At 41.6% G+C, this 12,593-nt stretch overlaps 1 long non-coding RNA gene across 1 annotated transcript in view; it reads left to right on the top strand.

Moving 5' to 3' along the window:
- Nucleotides 1–12,593, top strand: part of LOC104694091 — a 122,023-nt gene that overhangs the window by 87,174 nt on the left and 22,256 nt on the right. Inside the window, exons 13-16 of the long non-coding RNA XR_005602366.1 lie at nucleotides 2,391–2,459; nucleotides 3,155–3,303; nucleotides 5,744–5,830; nucleotides 7,618–7,655. This is a non-coding gene — a long non-coding RNA (uncharacterized LOC104694091). The remainder of the gene's footprint in view (nucleotides 1–2,390; nucleotides 2,460–3,154; nucleotides 3,304–5,743; nucleotides 5,831–7,617; nucleotides 7,656–12,593) is intronic.

Below are 12,593 nucleotides of genomic sequence, written 5' to 3'. Positions count from 1 at the left end.
GTCTAGAATGCCTTGAAAGAAGACTGAAAGGACACCAGAGTCCTAGGGAACAAAAGGAAATTTGTGGAGGAGATTAGATGCTGCAGAAAAGCTGAAGCTTCGAGGCAGAAACAGTGGGAGCTGTCTGGAGTGGGGAAAGGCACAAGTGGACAGATTGAAACCTGTTTGTTAAACTTGTACAAGGATGGACTAAAGAGTTGAATACGAGGTGAAAGGAGAGGACTTGAGGAGCTGCTGGAATGTGGTGGCATTATTTAGCTGCTGGATTTTGGATGAATGACTCTGGACTTTGAAGTGCAATCCGTGGATCATGTCACTGTGAAGGGAATCCTCACAGAGTTATTCTCCTCTGCCTGCACAGACCTCGATTAGTGGTAAAGGCCCAAAGTGGCTGAGACACATATTAATGTAAGGCCACCAGTTGTAAATCAATATTTGAGGTAAATGGCTTCAACTGTTCATTATGGAAACTTCATTCTGAGAACAATTATAAGTTTAAAAGTGAAAGTGAGATTTGGCAAGCAGCATCCATACTTAATCAGTCACACGGTGGTTTCATGCTTAAGATGGAGCTTGCAGCTTGTTTGTTCTGAGAAATGCAGTGCATTCATTCATCATGTTTATTCAAATTAGGGCTTCTGGGGAGTAATGACAACGTTATTGTGCAGAATTACCCGCTGTGGTTCAAAGAATGCACCTGCCAGTATGAAAATCAGGGAATCTGGTGATGGCAGGTTTATAAAGAGTTCAGCAGCCCAGTGTTACCCTGCGAACAACAACAGAGCACAAGCTCCTGTGACTACCTTGACAGCAGCAACCAGTACTGGTAACTTTACATTTCTTCTTTAGTTCAATAAACTTATGTTTATGTCACTAAATGTGAGCTTTTATTGTCAGCACTGGAAATTTGGGCTGTATCACAGCTACATTAGGAAGCACCGTGCTGATTGCTGCAGAATTAATTTGGGTATTGCTTTTTATTTTCTTGAGGAAAAAAGGTTTTATTATTATCTTTGCTTTTGCAGAGCAATATATTTCTCTGATGACTTAGAGCTGCCTAAATCAATTCCTTACTGAATTTCTATACATTTTTAAGGTACTTTACCTCTTGTAAGGAGTGATTATTATTGAGTAGCACATACACTGTCTGTAGGAATAGTTATTGGGTTTTTTCTCTGTTCTTATAGAGGTCCCGTTGCCAGTTTCTCCTCCTCCTCCTCCTCAGAATTAAAAAAATAGAAATAACAGTAACAGTCTTGCTGTTTTCTCCCTTCCAAGTAGGTAGAAGAAAATTACTTGATTAGATTACAGGGTTTGTATATGTGTTTAAAGAATTTATTGTGGGAAATCTATACTAGAGCCAAAATGATTAATGGTAATTAATGTTCCCACATTTAATAACGAAAGAATTAATAGAGAGCAGCTACTTACCATAAAGTGTTTCCTTGACATTTCTTACTAAAAATAAAATTTCTAATCATGCCACATAGATTTTTGGGAAAGAAGAAAGAGAAAGATTAGGCAAGGAAACATCTCACTGTAATTTAAACCATTATTTCTCTGACAGCTTTTTATCTCCTGTCTGGAAGAAACAAACATATTAAATTTTTTATTAAAATAGTTAAGCTTTGTGAGAGTACTTTTTTCCCCAGTGCAATAATAAATATTTATTTGTGCCAGAAACAAAGAAGTTTCTCTACGAGGCTTTTAGTGATGCTTAGCCAAAGGTAGGAGTCTTTTAACCTCATAAATACAGCTCTTATGCTCGTGCTTTCTCTTCTTCAGTAGAAATTTTTGATGTATAAGTAACATTCCTACAGAGCCTGGGTCATCCACTGGTATTGATCACCTGCCTCCCTGTCCTCCTTTGACTGTTGTTTATGAAGGATGAAGTGCACAATATCAATTAAAGAACAGCTCCAAAACACAGAGTTAAGCCACAGCCACAGTAAATTTCCGAATAAATAACAAAGGCTTTCCAGCAAAGATCTTCAGACATACGGGCTGGACACTGGATGTGGCCAGAGAAGGAGTTTAATGTGACCTAGCGAGCTCTTGCAAAATCCTCCTTCTGTTGCTTGTGCTCTGCCTATCCCCTGTTGTGTTCCATTGGCATGGCTTTAAATATCACCTCCTACCCGGCAGCGCCGCAGGGGCAGCATGTCTGGATGGAATGGTAGGAGACTGGTGCTAGGCACTCACATCAGAAAGGGGATTGCATCCATTTGGGAAAAAGCTCTTGGCCAAGGTGTCCAGTACAGAGTGAAATTCCATCCTTTTGAAGGGGGGAAAAAAAAAGGAAGAGCATAAAAAGAAAAATACTGTCAGATGTCCATGTACTATTAGCACAGAATAATTTATACTGAATTCTGCTCTTACTGTTTTGGTAGATCTGGATGTGCTCTGCCTATGATCTGGATGTGGCTGGGCTTTCTCTGTCTGTGCTTCTGGCAAATGTGGTCAGTATTTAACCCAGACTGTATTTTTGTGCTTGCCATCTGCTTAATTCTGAATGTCAGATCCACAACTGGCCTGGTAGTTATTGCTATTCAGCTGTTTTGAACCCAGCTCGGTGCAGCAGATAGGAGAGGATGTACTGCTTGTGTGAAAATGTCATTTGAGCTGAGTCTCCTCCCAAGAGTTAAACCCAAATCTTCCTGTGAAAATAATAAGAAGGAATGATTCTCCTATTTTTTTATTGCATTGTTTTCTCCAACTTTGTGCCTTCTTGGCTTTGTTGCAATTAGGAAAAATAAAACAAAACAGAAAATACAGTAAAGGCTGAGCTTGTAAGAGTTTTCCATCTGGTTGGAATACCATGTCAATGGGCATGCCACGCTAAACCTTTACAAAGTAATTTTCAAAGAGATTCTATGTTCTCAGGTGTGGAAAAACTTCAACACGTGACTTAACGGGAAATGTTTAACTGAAGTGGGCTATTAAATTCCCAACTTTAACTCTTCCAGGCTTTCTTACATGGTCAAGCTGGTCAGATTCTTGTTTGGAACATCTAATAAAATAATTGGAAATGGTTTTGATGACTCACTATAACTTAGAAATTTGGATGTAATGCTGGAAAGCTGGGAAAACTGCTTACAGTCACTTCATGTTGGGGAAATTACTTAACACTCACAGTTATTTGTATACTTCACAGGTCTGATTCAGTCTTACAGTTTTGATGTCTCAAACAAACGTCAGCACCTTTACAAGGAGCACATTGACAAGTGGATGAGACAAGCAAGTGGGCTGGAGAAGACATCTGCTTCCAGTCTTCTGATGTACCTCGAGGACCTGCGTCTGGAGGTAGGAGAGCTGCTGCAGGATGGGAGGGAGAGCTCAGGAAGGATCTTTTTTTTGGTGCCTGAAACCTGGGTCATATTGGGTGCAGTTTGCCAATCTCTTGGTGCAGCAGCACCCGTAGAGGTCAGAGGTGGTTTGTGGCTTCAGAAATTCCTCCAGATTGAAAAAAGGCCATTTTATATCAGAGGCTGTGGGAAAGATGCAGGAAGGAAGGCTTGCAAGGGCATGATCTGTCTCCTAGACTACAGTGCATTTCCAAGATATGGCCCCCACTGCAGGAGGCTGAGGTCAAAATGTGCTGCAACTGCATAAGAGGTTTTTCCTTAGTCTTGCTGGATGATGTGCCCAGTGTCCCCTTTGAAAAGGGTGTTGCCTGTGCTCCAGTGCTCCATCTGGCTGAAAGGTAGCTCTGCCTGCCAGGCCAGCAATGGGAGAGTGCACATGGACATCCTTGGAGGAGACTTTTTGTTTCCTCACCCCCCATGCAATCCTTCTGCTCAGATATGGTCGAGTAAAATACGTACACAGGTGAATAAATTTATTGCACAGAGCCACCCAAAAGCACTTATCCAAACCCTATCTGCCAGAGATTAAAATGTTAAGGTATGTCCGATTGTAATCCATTTATTGTTTATGAATTCACCATCCTCTCGAACGTCCCCGGGCGCCAGGTTTTGCTTATGGATCTCTGAAACAGCTGAAGGAAATGTAAAATCAAATGTAGACAGACAGCTCCCTCTCGAATACATATCCACAGAGGCTGAGGAACACTTGTTATGCTAGCAAGGGTGTGGAATAAATTACGCTCAGGAAATTTGCTCTGGACCCACCTATTTCAGACGAGAGGCTTTGTGTGCCGTGCCGGAGCCACTCCTGGGGGAGCGGCCGTCACCGTGGAGCAGACAGGTGGATCTGGAGATGCTCGGGCTCGCAGCGTGGCACAGCACCAGCAGATCAATATTTAATGTGAAGGCTGTTGCAGCCCTTCACATACATAATTTATCCCTGATTTTGGGTACAGCTGGACCTGAGTCAAGCTGTGCTTCCAGACTGCAGGGGTATTAGAAGTGGGTCCAAGTGTTTCAGATGGTTCTCACCTTCTAAACAGGGCAATTCCAAAGCCAGGATCCAACTCTTTCCCTCCCCTCTCCTTCGCCCAACACACAAACAAACGCTTTGGGGAGGTCTTTGAAATTTGTGTCGAATTACGCCGACTTGCCCTCATTGAGGGCACACAGCAATGTTTGTATAGAAGAGAATTAGGACCCCAGAAAGAATTAAGCATTTCAGAGTTTAATTAAGTGGGCTAACAACACATGAGCAAAGTCAGTCTCATAAAAGAGAACTTTATTGTATGAATTGACACAAAATAAAAGCCCTTTGGGATTCAATTTTAAAAAAAATCTGGAAAAAACCCCACATTATGGGGAGTAACCTGGCCACCCTGGCTCATTTCAGTGAGCAAATATCTCTGCTTGGGATTTTTTTACCCTGACAAATGATTAAATTCCAGCGATACGATAGCACGCAATGCCTGCGTAACAAGGTATGAGCAAGAGGGATTTGCTTTTGACTAGTTAAGAAATAAGCTTACTAATTCACAAATTTATTATAAGATTAGCCTTTAATACCTGATAATCACCTTCGTCAAGGAAAATTTCATGTCTTCAAAAGGCAAAGGAAATTTATAGATGGGTCTTGAGCCAGGCTCGTGGGTGGTAGACAACATCCAGGCAAGGTCCAGCCTTTCTCTCAGAGCAAGAGAAACAGAAACAAGACAGGCATGGCAAAATCTCAGATGCCACAAGATTATTAATCTCTTTGCAGAAAACAAGTTTGATCTCTGTCAGGCTGTCCATTAATTTTGATGGAGGTACTTTTAAGATCTTATGTTTGCACTTCAGTGGGGCTGTTACAGCTAAATATGCAAGTAAAAATGTTTTCTCATAATGTGTACAGACAAGTGTTCCCATTTCAGAGGTGGTGCTGTCATACAGATATAAGAACATCAGTATTTGCTAGCCTTGTTATTATCTTCTTTGCAATAGCCCATCTGGACCTGAACTAAGAAATGCTCCCAATGTGATAGGCTCATACAAACATCTGGTGCAAAAAGAGGCCTTTCTGCTCAAGGACTTTTAGCTCGAACTAATGAAAAAGGCAAAGTGTGGGAGGGAAAAAAAGGACAGAGAAGGAAAAAGAAAAAAATAAGTTTCCACAGTCCCACAACCTTTCACTAACAGATGGAAGTCTGTCTCCTGACTCCCAGCTGAGACCCATTGCCAATAAAGGATATTGTGCAACTGTTGAGCACAAGTTTATACCCAAGTCACTCATGCAATGATGTTGTGAACAGGTATGAGAGTAGCACAAGCCCTGTCATATGCCAGAAGTGGTTGTAAAGACGAATAACTATAAATATTCACTGTGCTGCTGTCATTAGCTTTCAGATTCAAAAACCACAGGCTAAGGACAACATTTTATGCACAGATACTGAATCTGGAATAAGATTCTCCTCCCTGGGAATCAGGTAACACATCAGTTCTTCTACACTTCTGTAGAAATTAGGTGAAACAAAGACTTGAGAATCAGCCCTTGTGGAAAGGAGGAGCAAAGTTAACATTGTACCCTGAGATGCAGAATTCCTGAACTCTCATTGGCACTGCAGATTCAGTATTTGTATCCTTCATTTTTGATATGATGGATCTGAATACGGCCATCCTTTGCCATAGTGCCTCAGTTTCCCCCCAGGTGCTGTGTCTCACATTTGTCTCCTGGCTGAGCCTAGGCCAGCAGAAGTGTTCCTGTAGAGCCTTCTAGAAAGGCTTAGGTTGGAAGAGCTCTCCAAGATGATTGAGCCCAACCATTCCCTGGCCCTGCCACCACAAGGCCATGTCCCCAAGTGCCACATCCACGTGGCTGTTAAATCCCTCTGAGGATGGGGACTCCACCACTGGCCTGTACAATCCTTTTGGTGAAGAAATTTTTCCTAATATCCAAGCTAAACCTATGACTGCAGCTCTTGCTGTGGCAGAGGCTCTCTTTTCAATCCCCTACCTGTCTCCAGCTGCCAATGTTTGCAGAAGTTACAGGAATTTAATTATCTTCAGAGCTTCTACCTCTCTATTAAATTGGATTGAAATAAGCCAATGAATTGGCAAATGGTTAAGGAAGAAAAGGTCTGGCAGACAGGGCCAGTGTGAAAGCTTCATTGCTTCAGGAGAGCTGCCCAAAAAGAATTGAACTCAGGAAAGTGTGGGATTTTGAAAAGTATAGCAGCATTTGAACTGTAACACAGATTTTCTGGTTATGGAGTGAGTGAAGGAGAACAAATAAAGGAATTAAGTGGAGAGGAAAGCAAAGGTCAGAGGTCAGTCCCCTCCTTGGTGACATGGAGAAAGAGATTAGAAGTTTCCATGATTGGGAATATAGTCTTCCCAAAATTAAATAACAGTTTCAAAGTCCAAACATTAGATACAAGCTTGTTTATTCAATTTATTAAAGACATCTCAGGATTAAGGTTCCCATTCCTTCACTTCTTATGGGTTTCTACACACCGAAGCAGGACACAGAGAGTCTGCCCCAGAACCTTTGCGTATGGAGCACCCAGGCTGGAAGGTCCTTGTGGGGCTGGGACCTGCTGGAGAAGGGACAGGCAAAAATCTCTGTAGAAAGCCACAGACTTCACTGCACCAGAGATGACAGAGGAGCAAATGGCCTCTATCATATTTAAAGTGGCAATTCCAAAGCTGAATGTGCTCCTGAGCAAAGGCACAGGCAAGGGGCCTTTGGAAATTACTCAGCAAAGTTATAGAGCTTTCTGAACTTGAGCCAGGCAAAAATACTAGGACCTGAATCAAAAGGAAATATTTTATAGCTTGAATGCTATTTTACCTATCAATTTTTCTTTTCTGTTTGGAAATGCTTTTTTCCTATTGTGGTTGAGACAAAAAGATTAAAGTATGATAATGGTGTCGTAGAGGAGTCATGTTTGGCCAGGTGATAACTGAGCATTTTGGATAGCCTGGATATTGGGTTTCATGGGTTTGCACATCCCTGGATGTGCTCAAGGCCAGGCTGGATTGGGCTTGGAGCAACCTGGTCGAGTGGAAGGTGTCCTCACCTGTGGCAGGGGGTGGGACTGGATGGTCTTTAATGTCCCTTCCAATCCAAACCATTCTGTGATTCTGTGTGTAATACCTACAGTTCTGCATGTAAATACATCCTCTTTCTCTCTTTTTGTGCTATTTTTTTGTGTGTGTATATATTCGTGGTGGAATTGATAAACTAAATGTCTGAGAATCCCACTCCCCACAGGCACACGAGCATTGCTGGATCAAAGGCTGCCAGCCAAGGTGAGAATTGATTTCTCAACACACTGATTTTAAAACTCAGTAAGTTTAACTCTTACTAGAGGTATTTCAGTTTACATTTTTGCTTTTGCCATATTGAGTGCTTTCATCCCTCTTCCATGCTTGAGGCTGGGATAAGCAGGATTGGGGGGAGGGCTGATGCCCTCTCCTCCTACTCTTCGACTGAGAGCTGCAGCTCCACACAATTTTCCTCCAGCCCACAGGTTGTACCAAGTGTTCAGTCACACCAGCCCTCTGTGAGATTGTACCTGCATTATTTATCAGCTAACAGATGTAACTCTGTCCCTTTTTTCAACCCAGCTTTAGTGACTGTGCATTCAGGGTCAATTCACTCATCTCTCTGCATGCTGTGGAGGGTGAGGAGAGGCAGGGATTTTCCATGCCTGTTCCTTGGCTGGCTCTCAGCACACTTCCCCTTCAGATTTTGGGGTTTAGGTGGATTCTTAGGGATTTGTGAGTTAAAGTATTCCTTGCAAAGAAGGAGATGCACTTTTGTGGAGCATCGAAGCAGGTGGGCTGAGCTGAGCAGAGGTGTATCCCCACACAGTTGATCATTCAAAATCAATGCACATCATTTTACAGCATTAATATATAAAAGCAGCTAAATGAGGAGCGCAGCACACAAAACCACAGGGCAAGCCGCCTGTTAGCCCTGTGCTTGCAAAAGCAGTCCATGTGATCTGACAATGGAGCTAATTTTCTTTTTAATAATTCCAATAGCAATTCCTAATAATTAGCTGATCTAATTTAGATTCACATTTTGTCTTTTCAAAGCTATCCTATTACAAATAGTTGAGGAACCTTGCCCTTAAAAAATGATGATATTATCCTGACAACCTGGGACTGCTGTTGGAGAAAAGATTTTGCCTGAAAGGGTTTCAGGAAGTTACAAAACTCCTTTACATGGCCTGTTGGATCTGTGTATGATTTCCAACATTACACAAAATAAATACCAGGAGACTGGTGTGGTTTATACAAGAGTTTATAGAGAAAAAAATCCACCCACCAGCTCCCTTGCTGAGGATTACAACCAGGTCTCTGCTGCCAAGTTCTCTGTTTAGGTAAAGCATGAGAAAATCCACCATTTTTTTAGAGTCACAAAAGGGGTGCTACAGGGGGGCAGTGAGAAGTTGACAGCTCTCGCTGCTTAAAAGGCAGCTGTTCCTTCTCAGGTACTATTATTAATAAACCCTAAGGTAATGTTTGCTCTGAAATATGTCTAATTGAAATAATTTACCCTAACCCTTAGAGAATTATGAAACTGTTTTCATCATGTTCACACACAGCAAAATAATTATGAGATGCCATATGGAAAAGACATCATGTGGTATATGTATTTCTGAATGTATACTTTTTGAAATGGTTCCCACAGATAAATCATACAGCTAATTTACAAAGAGGAGGTGGATAGTAGTTCTTAAGTATGCAGTTTAAGTTTAAAATGGTTTCAGGCTGGGTAAATTTACAGTGGTGATGACATGCAGTAATTGCACTGATCACAGGATGTATATCACAGAAGATGTCGATAATGCCATTAAGTTACACTGCACAAAATGGAGCAAGAAAATTCTGCTGGTGACTCTCTGCTATTGCCATAAACCACCCCCAAAGCCTCTGCAGGTCCTGTGTGGTCCTGAGCTCATTTTGCAGCTGGTATCTACCTGACCAAAGCACTGGAAATGCTCCTCCATCCTCTACAAATCTCTGAGATGTTCCTAGTTTATACTTGGAAAGCTCTAAGCAAAGGGAAGAATCTCCTTAATACATAAATTAATACACTTAAATATAAAAGTTTATTTTGAATGAGGCCCTCGAGAGAATATCTGTTACAATTCTGCTCCTTTCTGACTACCTCTTGAAGGTTTTCCAAAAGGTTTCATTCCTGATCTGTAGTTACAGCATTATCTTGTGTATGGATGATACATCTCTATCATTTGATGTATGTAGGTTTGGTTACAAACATACATACACTGGTTTGGTGGCAGGAGAATTCTGCAGGGCACTTCTTGGTCTTTTTCCAGGAGTGATTGTGGTGGCTGATGAGACACCCGAGGTTCTCTTTCTGGTAGTTAAGTAGTTTTGAAGGTGCTTGTTGAATAAGGAACTCTTCTTAACATTTCTAGAAATCTGGCTGGAGATCAGGCTGTCTTGTCAGACTTCTGGTAGCTCTTGCTTCCAGATGGATGGAAGGAAAATTAGAGACTATCTTATTGCACCCTTGCTGTTTCATGTCCCATTGGAAACCAGCAAGGGACGAAGACACAAAGAGATGTCATTGTGTCCGCTCCACTCTCTTTATCTTTAAGGATTCTTCAAAGAAAAGGGTAATTTTGAACTCGAGCAGTTCAGATTCGCCTGTGTCTGAATTAGCTCACCAATTGCTCCTGCAATTATTTCTATGGTGATTAGTGAAATATTTGAAAGATGTGGAGTACACAAACTAATTCACCCTCCTCAGCTCTATTTTGCAAGAACTGTAGGCACGCACGGCAGCTGCGATGTTTATCCCCCAGTAATGACATCATTACCCTGCATTACTGCTCTAGGTAGTGTATTTGTCAACAGCCAGCAACTGATGAGCACAAGGAAAATATTTACCCAACTTCTGTGCTGTGGCATTACCCCAGTAATGCCATTTCAGGAAGATCACACTGCATTCCCGAGATTCGTGCTGCAGAAACCAAAAAAGCTTTGACATTTCCGTGCGTGTAACACCAGTCTTCAAATAACCACCTTTTAGAGACAGTAATTACAGTAATTCTGGTTTCAAAGGACAAATAAAAAATAAAAAATAAGGGGGAAAGCGATATTCCCCACAAATATCTAAAGGTGGGAATTTTCCAATACCCTCCCTGTGTGTGGAGTGCTGGGGACATCCATATTTGATGTCTCCCTAATCTTCCCAGGAGTAACCACATAAGCCAATATTTACTCTCACTGCCTGTGCAGATACAGTATCTGAATGCTGCTGCTGCTGCGTTAACATGTGAGTATTTAAACTGAGCTTTTCTGTCTCATCCCTGGGAGCTGCCTGCACAGGAGAGGTCTCGCCTGGCGCCTTCCCCCTCTCTGTCATTCCTGCTTTTGGTTGAGAAATGTGAGGCTGTTTCTCCATTTCTAATGTTGCACAGATGAAAAGGCAAGTTCCCCTTTTAGCAACTCCCAGTCATTTGTTTTTATGCTCACTGAAGGTGTATCACAGTTGGTGTTATTGCAGTGCCCTAAACCAAAAGTCACTTTTTTTTTTCCCGGTGAGTTACAGTGGATTATTACTTCACTACAGTATCTGAAAGCATGAAATAGAGATTTATGATGCTCTTGTGTTTTCCACTTCAATTCATGTAATGTGGGGAAGGTAAAGTGTCCCTAGCTTCACAGTATCCCTTTTTTTCTCTTTGGAGCAGTGTGTGCTGTGTGATTAGAGGATAGTGAGAAGGTCACTGACCAAACTTTATCTTCCACACAGTTTCCCACAGAATGTATTCCTCCTAGGGAACATTTTCTCAGCTCAGGTTATTTCCAGAAATGTTCTCAAACCATAAGAGCAGTCCTTGCAGTAAAACATTTCATTCCCACTTTTTATCCTTTATCTAGCAGCGCAGTGTTGACAGCATTTATGTTTCTTCTATTGACTGGGCCAAGAACAACAGGATTAATGAGGTTGTCTCTTCATGAGTGCATTATGTTTTTTTCCTCTGACCTTTCAAACATGGGAATCTTCTGTTTGCAATATTTCTTAAGGGAGGAAAACCCCTTCTTGCTGAAGATGGTTTTGATGGTCCCTGAGCCTCTCACCGACCTGTGGGCTGGAAGGAAACCGGGGAAAAAGCAAAAGAGGGAATATCTTTATTTCCTCAACTTTTGGGAAGAGCTGTCTGGGGGGATGTGGGATGTTTTAAGGACTTTCTCAAGCCTTGAAATTCTGATGATAAATCTTGCATGGCTGCCTATGGACTATCGTGTTACAGGAACTGTTCAGGAGACGAGTGGACATTGCCCTGCTGGTTTAATTATTTATTTATTATTTCCAAAGGATTGCATGTGTTTAGACTGGACAAGGAGGGGAAGGAGGAGCCACTGGACTCACAGCCTTCCGCAGAACACTCTTGTGCTGTATCTTGCCTATTCCTGATTATTTTTGACACTGGGTAGCTGGAACATAATCAAGATAGGATCATTTCTAAGTGCAGCAGGACAGGGAACGTGAGGAATTTTCCCAAGGATGGGAGCACAAATATCTTTAAACACAACAAATAGCCTTGCACATATGACATCTTTTAGCCAAGCTCCTCAAAACACATCAATTAGATAAGCTAAACATAATTAAATTTTTGCACAAGATCATTTGGGGCAGCTTGTTCCCATTTTTCATTTGGGCAAGTGGAGGGACAGAGAGCTGGAAAAACTCCCACTAGCCCAGAAGTTATCTATATGGGCAGGTCTCAAAGCTGTTAATTTCCCTTTTATATTGTTGATTTGTCCTTATTGTGGGAAAAGAGGCACCACATATTTGTGTGTTCACATTTTGCATCTTTTGGGGCGGAAAAACACTTTATGGAGATATAGGTGGTTTAGTGTCAGTCCTTTGATCTCTTCTTTCCAGTCCACGGTAAACAATGGAGAAATCTGTCTGCTTTTTTGGATGGGGAGAAGTAGAAGAGGTTCTATGGATGTGTACAGAGAGAGTTGTGTATGTGTATAAAAAACCCGAAGTTTATGAAAATATATAAAATATATAAATATACAGATGCATAAAACTCCAAATATAGTCTAAAAGGGACTATAAAGAGAAGTGGAAACAAGAATGCTTGCAAACACTTGCAGAATGTGTTTTCCATAGGTGTGTAGTGCTGCTGCAAATAAGAAAGACCTTTGCCAAGTAGGAAAAACAGCTCTTACCTGCTGACTGATGGGAAAATA

The sequence above is a fragment of the Corvus cornix genome, chromosome 7 (assembly GCF_000738735.6).
Source record: "Corvus cornix cornix isolate S_Up_H32 chromosome 7, ASM73873v5, whole genome shotgun sequence".
Taxonomy (NCBI): Eukaryota; Metazoa; Chordata; class Aves; order Passeriformes; family Corvidae; genus Corvus; species Corvus cornix.
The sequence above is the reverse complement of the archived record's forward strand: the minus strand, read 5'-3'. Positions and strand labels throughout refer to the sequence as shown.